Below are 16106 nucleotides of genomic sequence, written 5' to 3'. Positions count from 1 at the left end.
CAACTTGTGGTCCTTCATAAACCTCTGAAAAAAAGGAGCAAAGCGGTTGTCAAAAGGTAGGGTGGCCAGAATCCTGCTCCCTCGAGCACTGACCCTGCTTTAAAGAGTTGATAGCAATCTCTAGCCCAGTGTTTCCCAACCTTGGGCCTCCAGCTGGTTTTGGACTACAATTCCCATCATCCCTGGCCACTGGTCTTGCTAGTCAGGGGTGATGGGAGTTGTAGTTCAAAAACAGCTGGAGGCCCAAGGTTGGGAAACACTGCTCTAGCCCTCTGTGGCTCTACAGATTTGCAGCACACCAGGCTTCCATCTATGCTACTGGAGTGTATGAGTTCCTGCACATCTGCCTCTGTTGAAGTTGAACTGAATGGTAAAGCCACTGGTCCTGGGTATTTAAGTGGTTTATTTTCTGCATCCTGTTCTTCTTCCATGGAGCTGAAAGATATAAAATTGCATGGTTCTCCTCTCCCTGTCACAATTCTATCCACACAACTGCCCTGTGAGGTGAGCTAGGCATGGTGGCTGACCCAAGGTTACTCAGTGAGTCTCTTAGATGAATAAAACTCAAAATTTATAGACAAGGGACATGGGTGGCGCTGTGGTCTAAACCACAGAGCCTAGGGCTTGCCGATGAGAAGGTCACGGTTCGAATCCCCGCTACGGTGTGAGTTCCCGTTGCTCAGTCCCAGCTCCTGCCCACCTAGCTGTTCGAAAGCACGCCAAAGTGCAAGTAGATAAATAGGTAACACTCCGCCGGGAAGGTAAACGGCGTTTCCATGCACTGCTCTGGTTCGCCAGAAGCGGCTTAGTCATGCTGGCCACATGACCCGGAAGCTGTCTGCGGACAAATGCCAGCTCCCTCGGCCAATAAAGCGAGATGAGCGCTGCAACCCCAGTGTCGTCTGCGACTGGACCTAATCGTCAGGGGTCCCTTTACCTTTATAGCGTCATAAGAACATGTGAAGAATCTGCTGGAGCAGGCGAATGCCTCATCTAGTCCACCAGCCGGTTCCCACAGTGGCCAAGACAGATGGTGGTGGTAAACCAGGAAGCAGGATTCAAGCACAAGAGCAGCTGTGGAGGCAGAGTATAGCCATCATGGCTAGTATCCCTTGGTAGCCCTGTCCCCCAAGAATTTGTCCAATCCTCTTGGCCATCACTTCCTCCTGTGGGAGCGAGTTTCATGGTTTAACTACGTGCTGTGTGAAGAAGTTTGTCCGTTTGTGACATGTGCAGTACAAACAAAATTTGGCCTGCATTGCAGCGTCAACAACCTCATCAACCTGAAGCTGGACACCTTTTTCCTTTTGCTATGTTTTCTTCACCATCATGTTTTCTTTCAATATCCTCCTGTCTTTTCCGTGCAATTCTATTGCACCTTCACGAGACGAGAGCTGTGGTGTCAGCTTCACAACAAAGGTCGATGTAAATCTTAGTTTTAAACTTGAGCACACTATTCAGTTTAAAGAGGTAGCAAAGAATGAAGTGAACACTCCTAATTGCACAATCCGAACCGCGTCTACTCAAAGTTGAATTCAATAAGAGGCTCACTCCCAGGGTAAGTGGAGTTAGGCTTGCAGCCTTAGTAACTTTTCTCTTAAATTAACTTGAAGGAAGGGAACCCAAATCAAGGCAAAAAGCTCTGGATTATAACACTGGCCCTGGTCTGTAGATTTTGCTGTCCATCTATTCTCTTATCTTTTCCACGCTCACATTACCAGGTTATAAATGCCCTCCTATCATCTGTTAAGTGGAATAACTAACTTCTGTCAGATGTGATTTATTTCTTCTCTTGCTTCACCATCTCTGGGAGAAAATCATGCATGTAAGGGTAGAGTTTTGTTCAATTAGGTTTCTTTAATGAAGTTTTGGTTTGTTGTAAGGGTTGGGAAATGTTTGTTTTCTGAAATGGAGGAAGTTGACTTCTAGACACGATGATGATGTCTAGAATTCGTATTAATGACTGGGATGGAAGAGATGTGGGGTATTGTTTATTTCAAACAAAATGTGGATAGGATTTATGTGTTTTTTTTAGAATCTGTTGACTGATACTGAGCATTATGTTGCTTTGGCTATTGTGTCTACTGAAGACGAACCATGTTACATACTTTACAATCCTATCACTTATGAGAATATTTTTTATGTTAGTAGATGAACTTTTACAGCACTGTGAATTGATGTTGAAATTATGTACTATGGAAATAGTTTTTCACTCATTTCTTGTAGACAGCTATTTAGAAAGTGTTTTCGAATCTTCACTGTGTTCCTCAAAGAAACATCTTAAATTACTATTGGCACCCCATGTCAAAAGGGGTTATAACAACAGGTGGAGTTGTTGAAAGCTACATACTGAGTCCACAGCAAAAGTGGCACCGTGGTCAACCAGATCCAGGTCTTGGGATCCACTAGCATGTATCTTTATCATTGAATGACTGCAGCATCAAGTTCTGACCTGTGTATGGGCCTGCTCAGCACTTGCACATCACCTCAATCATAGTACTTTCTGATTGCATTAGCACGTGCCACCCCCCAGCTGTCATTTCTGCAGGAGTAAAAGTGACCCCCCCCAAAAAAAACCCCAATAATGTACATGCATGTATGAATCAGCCATAACTTTGTGAACTGGACTGCACTGGTTCTTCAAAATCCATCTGCATTTCTTGGAAACAAGAGCTGTTTTCTGGTGTGGGGAAAATGGGACCGGGCTGGTGCCAAATATGCAGCTGTAAATGTCCTTTCACCCAGAAGCCTATTCCTTCTTAGGACACAACTGTGACCTTCTGCACCTGCATAACAGCAATAAATCTCCCAGTTTCAGCAGGGAAAGCAAACTTCTCCCCTGAGCCCTCTATGGGGGGGGGGGGAGAGAGAGAGAGAGAGAGAGAGAGAGTTTCCAGGTGGTGTTGTTTGGCATGTGCACCTGATTTCCCATTAGGCAATCTATGCTGCAGTGCTGGTAAGTGAAAAGCTAGTTGCCTACATTTTATCTGGTCTATGGCGATCTTTTTACTTCATAAAACTTATCAGTAGGCAAGCAACCTAAAGTGATACTATCCAAACAAATCTAAAGAAGTCCTTACTTCTTCTTTTACTTGGGCATCCAAACCAAAGTTCCCAAAATACTCTAACCAATAAAACTTCGAATGTTGCTTTAGAATAAAAGCAGGAGATACTATTTTACAATTTTAAAATGTTACATGAAATCTATTAGAGAAAATAATATTCTCAAATTTGTGAAATAGGTTTCTTCTCCAAATTACCTTAATTATTCTTTAGTAAACAAAGTATTGATGATTATCATAACCTGAGCCTTAGGATAATGGAGAACTGTGTGCTGAATTCAGCCATAGCATTAAAGAGTAAACCAATATTTTAGCAAGTGACGTGCCCACACATAGCTACTTGATTCCAAGATTCAAACTGTGTAGACCAAACTTCCAAAGACTGTTGGTGTTGGAGCTAAACTTCAAGTCTCTTTTTAAAAAGCCTGCCTTGTAATGTTTCCCTTAGACCACTTGACTAGGGAATACATTTTCACTGAGGACTATGTTGGAAGAATTTGCGAAGCAGAGTTGTGGCCCCAATCAGGATAATTTGGGTATCCAGTGCTCTGTTGAGTTCTTCCTGACATCAGTTCATCAACCAGCTGACACAGTTTGTTAGAGTTGGAGAGGGCTTATCACATGACCAATACAGATGGACCATGATTATGATTCACCCCATAGCTTTCCATATTTTATTTATGTATTCAATTTTTAACCTGCACATTCCAAATGCATTTCCAAAGATAACTGGCTAAAGCAACCTTTTAGCAGTTTAAAACTCCTAAAAGCAATAACCTACTTTCAAGCTAACAATTTCAGGGTTGCCAGGGACAGAACTTTCAGTTATCCAATGAATGGTGTAAACCAGAATGTTTTATTTTTCCAATGAAATCAATATTTAAGGTCTGCTGGTTGTGTTGGGAAAGTTAAACACTCGCTAGACTCCTTCCTGTTGAAATCAATGCAGCTTCACTTTGACTAGATCAGAATCATGGCCCATCAGTGTCAAGCCTGCTAGTCTCTCTCCCCACGCCACCCTCAAATATGGCAATGATAAAATTGGCCACATACGAGTTGAATAAAATTCTAAATGTATGGTAGGATTTTCGGTTTCTATCAAATGCCCATCCTAATTCAGACCATTTGTTCTTCCTGAGAGTTGCATATGCTCCTTATACGTAAAACTGATGATCCTTTCATGTTATCCAATGAAACCTCATTTGCCAAAACAAGTGATGCTCATAGGAATATTTGACACCGTGGTTGGATTCTGGGTAGTCTTTACAGTGTTCTTTTTACAATGACTCTCAGATAGGTGGGTGTTATGCCAAAAAATAGAATATGTTAAGAAAAAAAGTAATGATCTCATCTGATATTTCTATTTTAAACAAGGTGCTTTTTGATGCTTTACTAGACATGACATCACAGTTTCCTGTTTCATAACTTAGCTCTGCTGCACTGAGCCAATTGCCTGGGTCCCACAGCTTACAAGGGCTCACATCCCTTTATAAGAAAATAGTTGCCATTTACAAGGACCGAAAGGCGAAAAGAAGTAGCAAATGAGTTAGAAGCTAGGCAATCTATAATTTTTAAACAGCACCCAGTAAAAACCTGGTCAAAAATAAGATGACAACAAAATTGTTTTTGGCTTGACTGGGGGAAAAGAAAATTGGAAAGGATGTTGTCAGAGTTTTAGGCCCCAAAGTTCTTCTTCCATGGAAACTGCGCTCTCAAGAATAAAGATGACGTCTTCTGGTGAGATGAGTCTAGCCTCCTTCATACTTTATTCTGGCAGTATGGTTGTTCACAATTTATGTGGCATTGTGGCACCCTTGTCCATGGCCTGATGACTGCAGCATCAGATGTGTGAATGTGCCATTGCCACAGGCAGAACTTTCATAGGACCTCACAACACCTCAAAAAGAATGATTTTCAGTGGAATCAACAGATAAGTAGCCATGTGTAAGAGGACTTTTTGTGAAGTGTTGCAATACAATTATAGTATACTTGAAGAGAGAATACCTTTTCTGGCATTGTCCGCAGGTACTAACTGAGACCAAAACTCCTTTCTTTGATTCTCCTCTTCCAAAAGTTGGTAGAGATTAAAACATCCCCTTTTCGCATTTGGAAAGTCTTCTATGTCCCTTTGATATCCTGTGACTGGCTTATGTCCTTTGGTGCTTAGGGAACTGGGTTCTATTTTGTTTTTTACTGTAGCTTTTTTGTAAATGTGTTTGCAGAAAAGTAGGACTTGGTCATTATTATTATTATTATTATTACTAAAACTTGTATAGCGCCCTTCATCCATATCTCTTAGAGCAGTTCACAACACAAAATGACAATATAAAAACACAAAGTGCATAATAAAAATAAGAACAAAAGCAACCCTTCCACCACCACACATTTAAAAGGGCATCAGATGTCAATCAGATGAAGAGGACCATTTTGCCTGGCACCCAAAAGTGTATAATGAAGGTGCCAGACGACCCTCCCTGGGGAGAAAATTCCATAAATGTGAAGCCACTGCAAAAAAGGTACATTTGCATCTTGCCACTCTCTGGACATCTTGTGGAGGAGGCACCTGAAGAAGGGCCTCAGAAGATGATGAGAGGTAGGTTCACATGGAGAGAGGCAGCCCTGGTTGGGGAACCTGTGTCCTGCCAGATATTGTTGAATAAATCCACAACCAGCCAGAATGACCAATGGTCTGGGATGATGGTGTCTGGATTCTAACAAATCAGGAGGGTCACCAATTCCCCTCAGGCCTCGTTTAGTTTGTGCTTAAGGTTGGAACCCTCCTATCTTGCCATGTGATGTACCGCTTCACAACAGAAAGATATAGAAATTATCCACCTGCTGACAGCAGGTAACTCTTGTTTAGGCCCCAACCAATCTTCAAGCTTGCCATGACTTGCACTGAAGCTGTTCCTATGTTGAAATGAATGCATATCAAGCTGAGCTTCTGAGTTGAACTTTCCTCTGTTGCTATCCAATGGTGACTGTCAATGTAAAGAATGGTTAAGTGACTTTCCATCTCCTTTCCCAAACTCTGCATGTAGGAGTAGGTAGGGGGAACAGTCATCCATCACGGTGTGAAGGTTTTGACTTTTTGTCTTGTGAATATTTGGGCCCTCAAGAATGAATATTTGTCTGTCTGAACTGATTAGAACTTCCAGACTGTTTAGCAAGGTAAAGTGACTATGTATGTCTCTACTGAACTTTCAGTGCTATTTGTGTGGAAATACTTGCCATTCTGCTGTTTTTTAGGCAACTAGTTAGCTAATCTTTCCTTTTGTTTTCTTGCTTTCATCTGGTGAGGCCACCTAACCAGGAAGGGTATTTTAGCGAGAAAGGCAAAGGGACCATTCCTGAATTTAAAATATAATGTGCATTCATGCTTATCCGATTCTTAACAGTCAGGAATTCCAATTTACTGACTTCTTAGGATCCAACCTTTTTAATAAGAGCTGTATAAAAAATGAGGGATGTGTCTTGCAGTCAGCGTGCGATAAGACGTGTCCCTCAGACCCTGTGTTGGGAAAGTTGTCTTTTTCAATTTCTTGGTGCCTGGGAAAGCAGCTTTTAAATTACAACAAAAGTTTGAATCATTGCATGGAGTCACTGGCCCCTCTGAGGGGGCTTTCTCTGTCTTCTTAAGAACAGACCACGCTCAGAGCCAGATGGTTCCTGTCTGCTGGCTTTATTCAATGCACTTCCTCCCACAGACGGGAGCCCTTTTGCCCTCCTTCCACCCCTCCTCTTTCAAGCATCCACCATGGAGTCTTTCTGTTTTGTGGCTGGAAATAATCTTTTATTGCCCAGTTGTTCGGAAGTGACCTTTTGCCCTTGATTAGATAGCACCAGGCTCTATCACCGGGTTGCTTTTGAGCTGGCAGTTGCTTTTTGTCTTTGCTGATCTGGTGTCAGGAAGAACAATGTAAAGGTTTGCAAAATTTTAGTTCAGCTAAGGCTCCATGTGGGATGGCAAGGGGTGAAGAGAGATGCTGGAATATTGCAGAGCAGCTTTTGTGGGCCACGATAAATCATGCGTGTGAGTTAAAGAATGGTACATCGCAAAGTAAAATCACATGCTTGGAGATATACGACGACCTCCTGGTAGATTGCCTTTTCCACCTCTCTGAAGAGTTAGGAGTTGTGATAAAAAAAAATCTGCAAGGAAAATGAAGAGAACGTACTTAGAATCAGTTTGCATATTTACTCATAAGCAAGTATCATTGATTTCAGGGGATCTAAATTCCAAGTAAGTGTGCTTTGGAAAGATTTGGCTTAGTTGAACCCTTTTTCTCTCCCCCTCTCCCTTTTGGGTTTGCTTGAAAAAGACAAATTTGTAAAGTAAAAAGAGAGTGCAGAGGTGTCTTCATGGACTAATGGTAAAGATGGTGGCTGGTTTGCCATGGAACTGGTAGGGCCAGGCAGAAGGCAGGAACAGGAATACAAGTACTTCAGGCACATAAATACCAATGTGACTATTTCATTCTGAAATCTGCTTCTCTCCTTCTGTTCTTCTATTTCCCCAGTCCTTCCATAACAATTGATTAATTTCTCATCTTCATCCATTTTTGGATTATCTTCCATTAACCCCCTCACCAGTAATACCTGCATCCAGATCAATACAAACTGTGACATCTACAGCATGGATGGAGAATCTGTGTCCCTCCATTGCTGGACTACAAATCCCATCACCTCTAACTACTGGCCATGGTAGCTAGTACTGATGGAAGTTGTAGTCCAACGTTATCTGGAGAGTCACAGGTCTGGCCTACAGGCTTTTTACTGTCCTCTCAAGCCTTAAGTGAGACGTATAGTTCTGCCTTCCCCAACCTAGTGCCCTCTAGATGTTTTGGACTTCAGCTTCCGTCACTGGCCATGCTGGCTAAGATTTATGGGAGTTGTAGTGCAAAACATCTGGAACGGTACTAGGATGAGAAAGGCACATCCTGGTCTATTGCAGTCCCTGTAGCAAAGACTTAATGTTTATAAAGTGAAAGCAGATGCCTCATTATAAAACAGATTTTAAATCAAATGATCGTGTCTAGTTTATGCCAAACAAACAAGCCCCCGAAAGGGGTGCTACTGCCCTTCAATAAATGTTCTACAAACTAGAAGCAGATTACCATCTGCTTAAATAGCATTAGCTAGCTTTAAAGAGGCAATCTGCTTATTTAAATAAAAAAACAATGACTGGTCCAGACTGAACCATTATCCTTGGTAATTTGGTGAACTCGGGAGGTGTCATTAAATAGCACCAAGTTGGGAAATTCAGCTGTCACATAAGACAAAACTCCGTAAACAAATGTATTGTTCCTTGTCAAATTAAGAAAATGAACCCCACTACATTGCCCTGTGGCATATCTTGCCTGATGAAAAATTCTGGAAAACACAAAAGCTTGCCATGATATTGTTGCATTCTGGTTAATCCTAATGCAGTATATGGCCCAACTGTGGATTTTTGAAATCTCTTGCAAGTTTATATTTTGCCCAAAACACCCTTGTATGGAAACAAAGTAAGCAGAGCGGCTGAGATACATAGTACTCTAAGCAGCAAACTTTTCCTGCAATGCTTGCTCTTTTCCTTATTTTGAAATATAGGGAAGGTCCCAGTGAAATTAAGTAAATGTGTACATAAGGGATAAGCTCCCGCCCTTTTGCATCCCTCAGCTCTTTTCACCCTTTCATATTTGTAGGCTTTGTAAAAACTATGTTACATTTCCCCCTTCTGTTTCAGCAATGAGGGCAAATTAAGAGGAAACCGATTTAGCCAGAAGTGCAGTAGCTTAGCAATATGCTGATGGTAGCTATATATTGGTGCAGTTAGACATGGTTTATTGCTCTTGTTAAGACCCATCAGGGTGGAAAAAGCTTTTTGTCCCGGTACATAATTTGCCATTTTAATTTAAGAATCATTACCTTTCAAGTGTTTTGTGAATTCAAATGGTACACATTTCTTTCCAAGGCTGACTTTTCTCAGAGGGAGTTGCCCTGCTAAAATTTTCCTGTGCTAATGTTTTCATTCATGTTGAGAAGGGCCTCCTTCCATCCTAAAAAAATAAAGTCCTCAAATTAACACTGGACAACAGGCGTCTCCCCCCCCATATCTCTTTTGATGTAGCCAGAGCAAAGAAGCCAATGCCGTTTAAGTCAATGCTATTTCATCTTTCCATACCTGAGATCTTCTCCCAACCTATATCATGTGACCTACTTTTAACTGGCATTTGAATTGAAAAACAGTAATCTTCAATGATAGCTTTTAAAATAATTTCTAACATACTCCAAACTGACATAATTTTAACAGTAGTCCTAACTTCTTTTTTTTTAAATTCTTTGTTTAATAGAACACCATCCCTGTCGTGGCTTAATTTGTACCAGGGCAAAGTGGCAAAAAGGCCTTCCTTTCACACTATTACTAATTCATTCAGGCACACATCCATCTGTGATGAGGGAGAGTGAGGCCTTTATCTGAAAGACTGAAACTCATTGGTTCACCCTTCTAAGAATATGGCACTCTCTTCAGGGAGCTTCAGGTTCAGCCATCAACTTTTCTGGGTGGATGAGATTCGGAAACGTAGTTTATCTAAACATGTTCGGTGTATCTACCGTTTTTCTCATGCCCAATTCCATATTTGCTACTGATCTTCTTTGGATAGATAGTGGAAGGAGCTGGGATTCAACCCACAGCATTTCTCAAAGGAAATGCTTCATCTCAATTTGGAGTAGGTGTCCTCTCCTAAACTCAAGAACATGGTAAACCCAATATACTTCATCCCAAGGAGACACAGTTGATATGATGGCAGCATAGCTTGGGTTCTAGACAGCAAATGGGGTATAAAGGTTGAACGTTTATAAAGGATGGATTACTAACAGTTTCACCCCATTCCCCCAAAGAGGAGTTGAGGCCTTTAGTTTACCAAGCCCTCATTCATGTACATGCTATGGCAAGTTACCTCAAACTTACATTAGGTGTCAGTAATTGTGCTCTCGCTCAAACACGACTCCAATACAACCTCATAATTAATCTAAAAGAATAGATTCCAGGGACATTTTGTTGGGAGTGGCCTGCTTCTAGCTTGGTTTGGCACTATCCAGTCACTGGATAGAGAAGAAGCTCAACGGCCTCGCCTTCAGAATGCCACAGTTGCTCTCCTCAGAAACATTGCCCATTAGGAAACAGGGTTGGTAGCCATGCTGGCTCTGCTCTGTCTCCACCTTTAGAAGCCATATGTCTCTGAGTAACAGCCACTGGGAATCACAAGCAGATACTCAGATCCTGCTTGTGGGCTTTCCATGCGCATCTGGCTGGCCACTGTAAGAAGCTGGACTTGATTGGCCTTATCCAATAAGGCTCATGTTCTTATTGGAGATGAAGATAGCAAGAATTGCCTAGAATTTGCCAATCAGAAGGTCTGCGGTTCGAATCCCCACAACAGAGTGAGCTCCTGTTGCTCGGTCCCTGCTCCTGCCAACCTAGCAGTTCGAAAGCACGTCAAAGTGCAAGTAGATAAATAGGTACCGCTCTGGCGGGAAGGTAAACGGCATTTCCGTGCGCTGCTCTGGTTCACCAGAAGCGGCTTAGTCATGCTGGCCACATGACCTGGAAGCTGTATGCCGGCTCCCTCGGACAATAAAGCGAGATGAGCACTGCAACCCCAGAGTCGGCCACGACTGGACCTAACAGTCAGGGGTCCCTTTACCTTTACCTACTTTCAACACAGTAGTAAAGAGCATAGTGCCTCTGAGCATGTTTTGAGTGCTTTCCCTTACCACCGAGTAACTGCTGCAATGTTTGAGATCTTAAAGCAAGTACATGACCTCCAACAGGGCTCAAACTAAGGCAAACGGATTCCCCCTCTCCCCATAATTTAAACCTTAACACAAATCAAAATCAAAATACACAAGCCCTGCTCCTTTGCACAGCTCCACAAGGTCCTAATATTGCTAGGACTCTCTTCTAGGCAGGGTCTGTGATGCCCTTATCCTTTAGCAGCCTGACGTTTTTTTCTGGGAAGTCAACACCTTCACAAGATTAACATACATTAGCCATCACGTTTCAGTATTTCCTTTTTTCTGTATGCATAGCTACTAGATGTGTGTGGAAAAAAAACGTCATGCGTATCAAAAGGCCTATTTGCATGAGAATTTCCAGTGGAAATGTCCTGTGACCTTTTTCTTGTCTGGGGTGGCTAATCCTATTTGAAATTCCTGCCATGCTCCTACAGAAGGTCAGCTCGGTTGTGAATCAAACTGCACCTGCTGCCACTGCCGTGCCTCATCTTCCTCCACAGGAGATTCAAGAAAAACACCAATGTCCGAGTGCCCAAGAATAATAATAATCATTGAGCGCATTTGATTTTTAAAATTTCATTTTATTAAAAAGCCTTTAAGAAACAGTGGTGTGTTTATGAGAAAGCTGAGTTAAAGAGCAGGGCTTCCCTCATCTTGCATGTTTATAATTAACTGCGGGTGCAATCTGACTGGAATGTAATGGGAGCTGCTTGAGAGCAGGGCAGCATGTTTTGTTTTATTGTGGGGATTACGCAGCCTTTAAGAAAACAGCTCCCCCTGCCCTGCTTCCATAGCAGCGTGTCAGCTTGGCCCTGTGGGAAATCCCTCTCTAGGGGATTGCATGTAGCACATTGGCAAAGTGTAGGCATCCTTTCAGTGAAATCTGAGGAGTTACACTAGACAATACTGAGCCAGAACAAATGCTCTCACCTGGGACACAGGCTAAACACTCCTTCCTGCCTCTCACCCAAGAAGGGCACTTTTCCATGGCGGGGTGGACTCTCACTCAAAGCACATGAAACCACTTTTCACTTGGACCACATTCAGTCTCTCACCCTGGAAACGGCCTAAAGGAAAACACAACAGCCCCCCCCCCCCGAAAGGACACCACGCCACACACAAAACCATTTCCAGTAAAAGGCATTTTAATAATCTTAATCCTACCCCTTATACCTCACCCCCACTTTCCCCATCAGGGTGTCCTTATACTCTTCTTTCCTCAGCACCAGTGGAAGGTGCACTGGCTCAGGGAGTGTCCTGAACAGCTGCAGCTACTCAGGTAGATGACCTACAACAGGCATAGGCAAGCTCGGCCCTCCAGATGTTTTGGGACTACAACTCCCATCATCCCTGACCACTGATCCTGTTAGCTAGGGATCTTATCAATGGTGGTGGAATCCATTTGTGGAATGCCCTCCCATCATTCTGCTTCATTCTTAATATTTAGGGAAATTTAAAAAAACTTTCCTGTTTACCCAGGGATTTGATGGCCAAAAGGTCTGTCCTTGGTAACCGTGAAATCTTTAGTTTTGAGAAAGTGTGTTCTCCTTCATGGAGAGCACGTGTTGCGGTGGGGTCTGCTGAGCCACCCCTCTGTTACCAGGCAGGGTCTCTAAAGATGGCCTGGGCAGTGATTGGTTCACTGGGTTGCTGGGGTAAAAGTTATGTTGCTATTTTGGTGGGAGGGGTAAAATGTTTAAATACTCTGCATGCAGCCTGGAGCTTTCTCTTTGCTGTGTGCAACGGATCACCCGCCCTAAAGTAAGAGGTTGTTGCTTTGACCTTGCTATGCCTGTCATGGGGTTGTCCGCCTTGGAGCGGGGGCCTGGTAGGAATTTTGTCCATCTGGCTGATTGGCTGGGCCATTTGGTTTTTGCCTACTGCGTAGCAAATCGTCACAACTTGTAAGGTTGCGGTTAGGCATTGGTTATAAATTGGTGGAGGAGGGGTTAGGATAGGCTGGGCCTGCCCCTCCATGGTTGCTGCGGAAAGGGAATTCTGTTAAAGGAATCATGGGGCTTGCCATCTTTTCGTCCAATCCCTGGAATGGGACTAGGGCCGGCAAGCCTTCAGGGAGCAGGCAGGTGAGAGTTGAGGGTCTGTGTCTCAGCTCCAATTCTTCCCTGACTTGCTTTCCCCCGCACTGTCTTTCGGTGGTGCCCGGAAGTCAGTTCTGTCCCCAGGCGGGGGGACAGATAGTCTTAACCAATGCCTAAACAACCACTCACGGTTTTGTATTTAAATAAAGGTGTGGCCAAAATTATGCCAAAAACCTTAAACAAAAATTAAGTGTGCGTTGTGAGTTATTTGGGGGGTTGTTTGGGGACCTCGACACGCAATAAGTGATTCCTTTTAGGAGGTTGTTTTTAATTGGTTTTAGAAGTTTAAATTACATTGTTTTAGTATTGACATATTTTCCACCATGGGCTCCTTGGGAGGAAATGTGGGCTGCATAATTTCTTTTTAACTACATCTCATCACAGAGGGAAGGTGACCATGGGTACTTTCTCAGCCTGCTGTCCAGTTCCAGGTCTGGGCAACTTCAAGGCCCCCTTCTTTTAAAAAATATTTAAACTGGAGTTATACTAAACCACCCTTCAAATAAAACAGGAACAGGGAAACATTGGCCCCCCAGAAGTTGCTGAACTATAATTCCCATCAGCTACATGGCTAATGGTCAGGGATGATGGGAGTTGTAGTTCAATAACATCTGGAGAAGGTTTCCCACATCTGAAAAAGAGGTTGCCTTCAGAAAGAGGACGGCCCTCTGCCAGCCCTTCAAACAGAGCAGTACCCTTTGTAAAACAGGATGCACATCCCCCCTAAACATGGGGAAGGACTATACCAGTAGCTCTGACCCCCTTCCTCATCTAGCCCAAAGATACACTGAGTTTCAGGTGGCAGTGGTGGGGCCCTTTCCAACACTTCTGCTTGTATATAATTGACAGAAACAAAAGCAAAACACCATGGTGATAGTTGTTAATTATTTCTAGGATGCCTGCATTAACTAGGCCCTTTTCATAAATAAATATAAGATGTCCCTGTAGTCTAAAAGACAAGACACACAAGGCAAGAATATCAGGGAGATCAGTTTCATCATGCCAGAACAAAAGGCACAGTTGCTAATTGGCACATATCTTTATCTATATCATCTATATACAGTGGTACCTCTGGTTACATACACTTCAGGTTACATACGCTTCAGGTTACAGACTCCGCTAACCCAGAAATAGTACCTCGGGTTAAGAACTTTGCTTCAGGATGAGAACAGAAATTGTGCTCTGGTGGCGCAGCGACAGTGGGAGGCCCCGTTAGTTAAAGTGGTGCTTCAGGTTAAGAACAGTTTCAGGTTAAGTACGGACCTCCGGAACGAATTAAGTACTCAACCTGAGGTACCACTGTATATATCTCCAGTTGAAGCATGGCAGATATTCCCATGCTGGGATTCTTGTTACGATGGAGTTGGTAGAATTCCCTTCAGAATTCCCTTATATTTTATATAAGATAAGTTGGTTTGCTTGGCAAATATGATCTTTTCCCCTAATTCCCCCCAACATATTACTGGATTTCATTTCAAACAAATCCCCCAAACAGATAACCTTATTGTATTTCCACCAATAGAGTACACTTTCTATAAAAACCACACTGGGTTCCTCAGCTGACTTTTCTTCCTTTCTTGATAGTGGGGCCAGCAGAGAGAATGTGTCTGAGTCCTAGAATTTATCTGCATTGCCGAGCTGTGTTGTAAAAGCAAAGGCTGCCTTCCTTTTATTGGAAGCATTTGATGAGCTCCGATGGCAATTCAAGGGGAAGTTAAAGGGGAAAGTGCCATTGGTGATTGCAGCAATATGCTAATAGTGGTGTGTTAAGGTATAGGAGGCCACACCATAAAACATCCGGAGGCAGAGCTGTTTTTCCTTCTGCATTTGCTAAAGAGATTTACAGCCTGACCTATCTAAAGGGTTTTGGGTCAGGTAAAAGCTATTGTACAGTAACATTTATGGGTAAATTCCACTTATGGAAGAAGCTTAGGGCCTCTTTGGATGCTCAAACAAAGAGGGAAGAGTTGAAATGCAAGTGACCCTTGCTTCTGGGTTTCACAGGAAGTGAAAGATGGACATCTCCGGGAGATGTGGTTTTATCCCCCTGTGATGAAAGAACACATGTTTCCCCCCACAGGGGACTTGTTGCATCTCCTTCCTTCAAATGAGACCCTGGCATTTCCTTCAAATGCCTGGGGGTTCAGTTTTGGATGTGGGGAGGGCAGTAGTTTCAAAGTGTTGTGAAGTAATTTACATGGGAAAGTGTGATTTCTTTCTTTCTTATCTTCCCTTTGTTTAAAATGTTTCATGAAGCTTCCAGTCTTTATTCTGATACCTGTGATCTGTTCCTTATTGTGAGCACGCTGGAATTTCTCTTTCTCTTTTCGGAAGGGTAACTGTTTTGAGAGGAAGAGTCCTGAGAGTCTCTTAGAAGAAAACGACAACAAAGGGTTGTATCCAACATGTTATACTTACAACTAACTTAGGTCTATTACTTTAAATTGTTCTACTTTGATTAGAATGTATGTTGGCACCTTAAAGACTAACAGATTTATTCTGGATTAGCTTTTGTCCCCCCCCACCCCAGTCATCAAATGCATGATAAGCAAAAGTATACCATTGTGCTGCAAAGTTGTATGATGTCCACCTTAAATAGCTGTGAAACCTCAACAACCTCCAAGTTCAAATTCTAAAGCCATTTGACATCTTCCCTTGAGGAATACAGTTGTACCTTGGATCCCAAACGCCTTGGTACTTGGACATTCTGGCTCCCAAACACCGCAAACCCGGAAACGATTGTTCCTGTTTGCGAACGTTCTTTGGAACCCAAATGTCTGACAGGGCTTCTGTGGTTTCTGATTGGCTGCAGGAACTTCCTGCAGCCAATCAGAAGCCACACTCGCTTTGATTTCCAAATGTTTTGGGAGTCGAACAGACTTCCGGAATGGATTCTGTTCAACTTCCAAGGTACGACTTTACAAAGATTGGTACTCCATGAAGCGTGGGGCTCTTTGAGCATTGAATTGCCACCCAACTGAGCCTGCACTGAAAGTCAGAGCAACAACTCATTACACTCAGACTTTGGGGCAGTGCTGCTGTGTATGACTGCAAACCTTTGGAGAAGATAACAATTATTATATAACATCTATTTATATCACAAGACCAAGCAATTATTCTGGGTTAATGTCCTGTTGGATAGGATCCAGTTTTGTACTTCTTT

The 16106-nt window shown here is 42.9% G+C and overlaps 2 long non-coding RNA genes across 4 annotated transcripts in view; one reads left to right on the top strand and one right to left on the bottom strand.

Annotated features, from left to right (window-relative positions):
• The window catches only part of LOC310852556, a 143917-nt gene that overhangs the window by 1143 nt on the left and 126668 nt on the right, over positions 1-16106 (top strand). The window lies entirely within an intron of this gene.
• On the bottom strand, positions 6729-15658 carry LOC310852528. Of its 2 annotated transcripts, none has more exons than XR_014568211.1 (5): positions 15504-15658; positions 15222-15312; positions 11775-11911; positions 8973-9103; positions 6729-7214 (listed from the first exon to the last, which is right to left on the bottom strand). It is a non-coding gene; the product is annotated as an uncharacterized lncRNA (long non-coding RNA). The 2 variants fall into 2 exon arrangements; XR_014568212.1 differs by lacking the exon at positions 6729-7214 and adding an exon at positions 7504-7661.

Source organism: Podarcis gaigeae, assembly GCF_964106915.1.
Source record: "Podarcis gaigeae genome assembly, chromosome: 9".
NCBI classification, from domain to species: Eukaryota; Metazoa; Chordata; class Lepidosauria; order Squamata; family Lacertidae; genus Podarcis; species Podarcis gaigeae.
The sequence above is the reverse complement of the archived record's forward strand: the minus strand, read 5'-3'. Positions and strand labels throughout refer to the sequence as shown.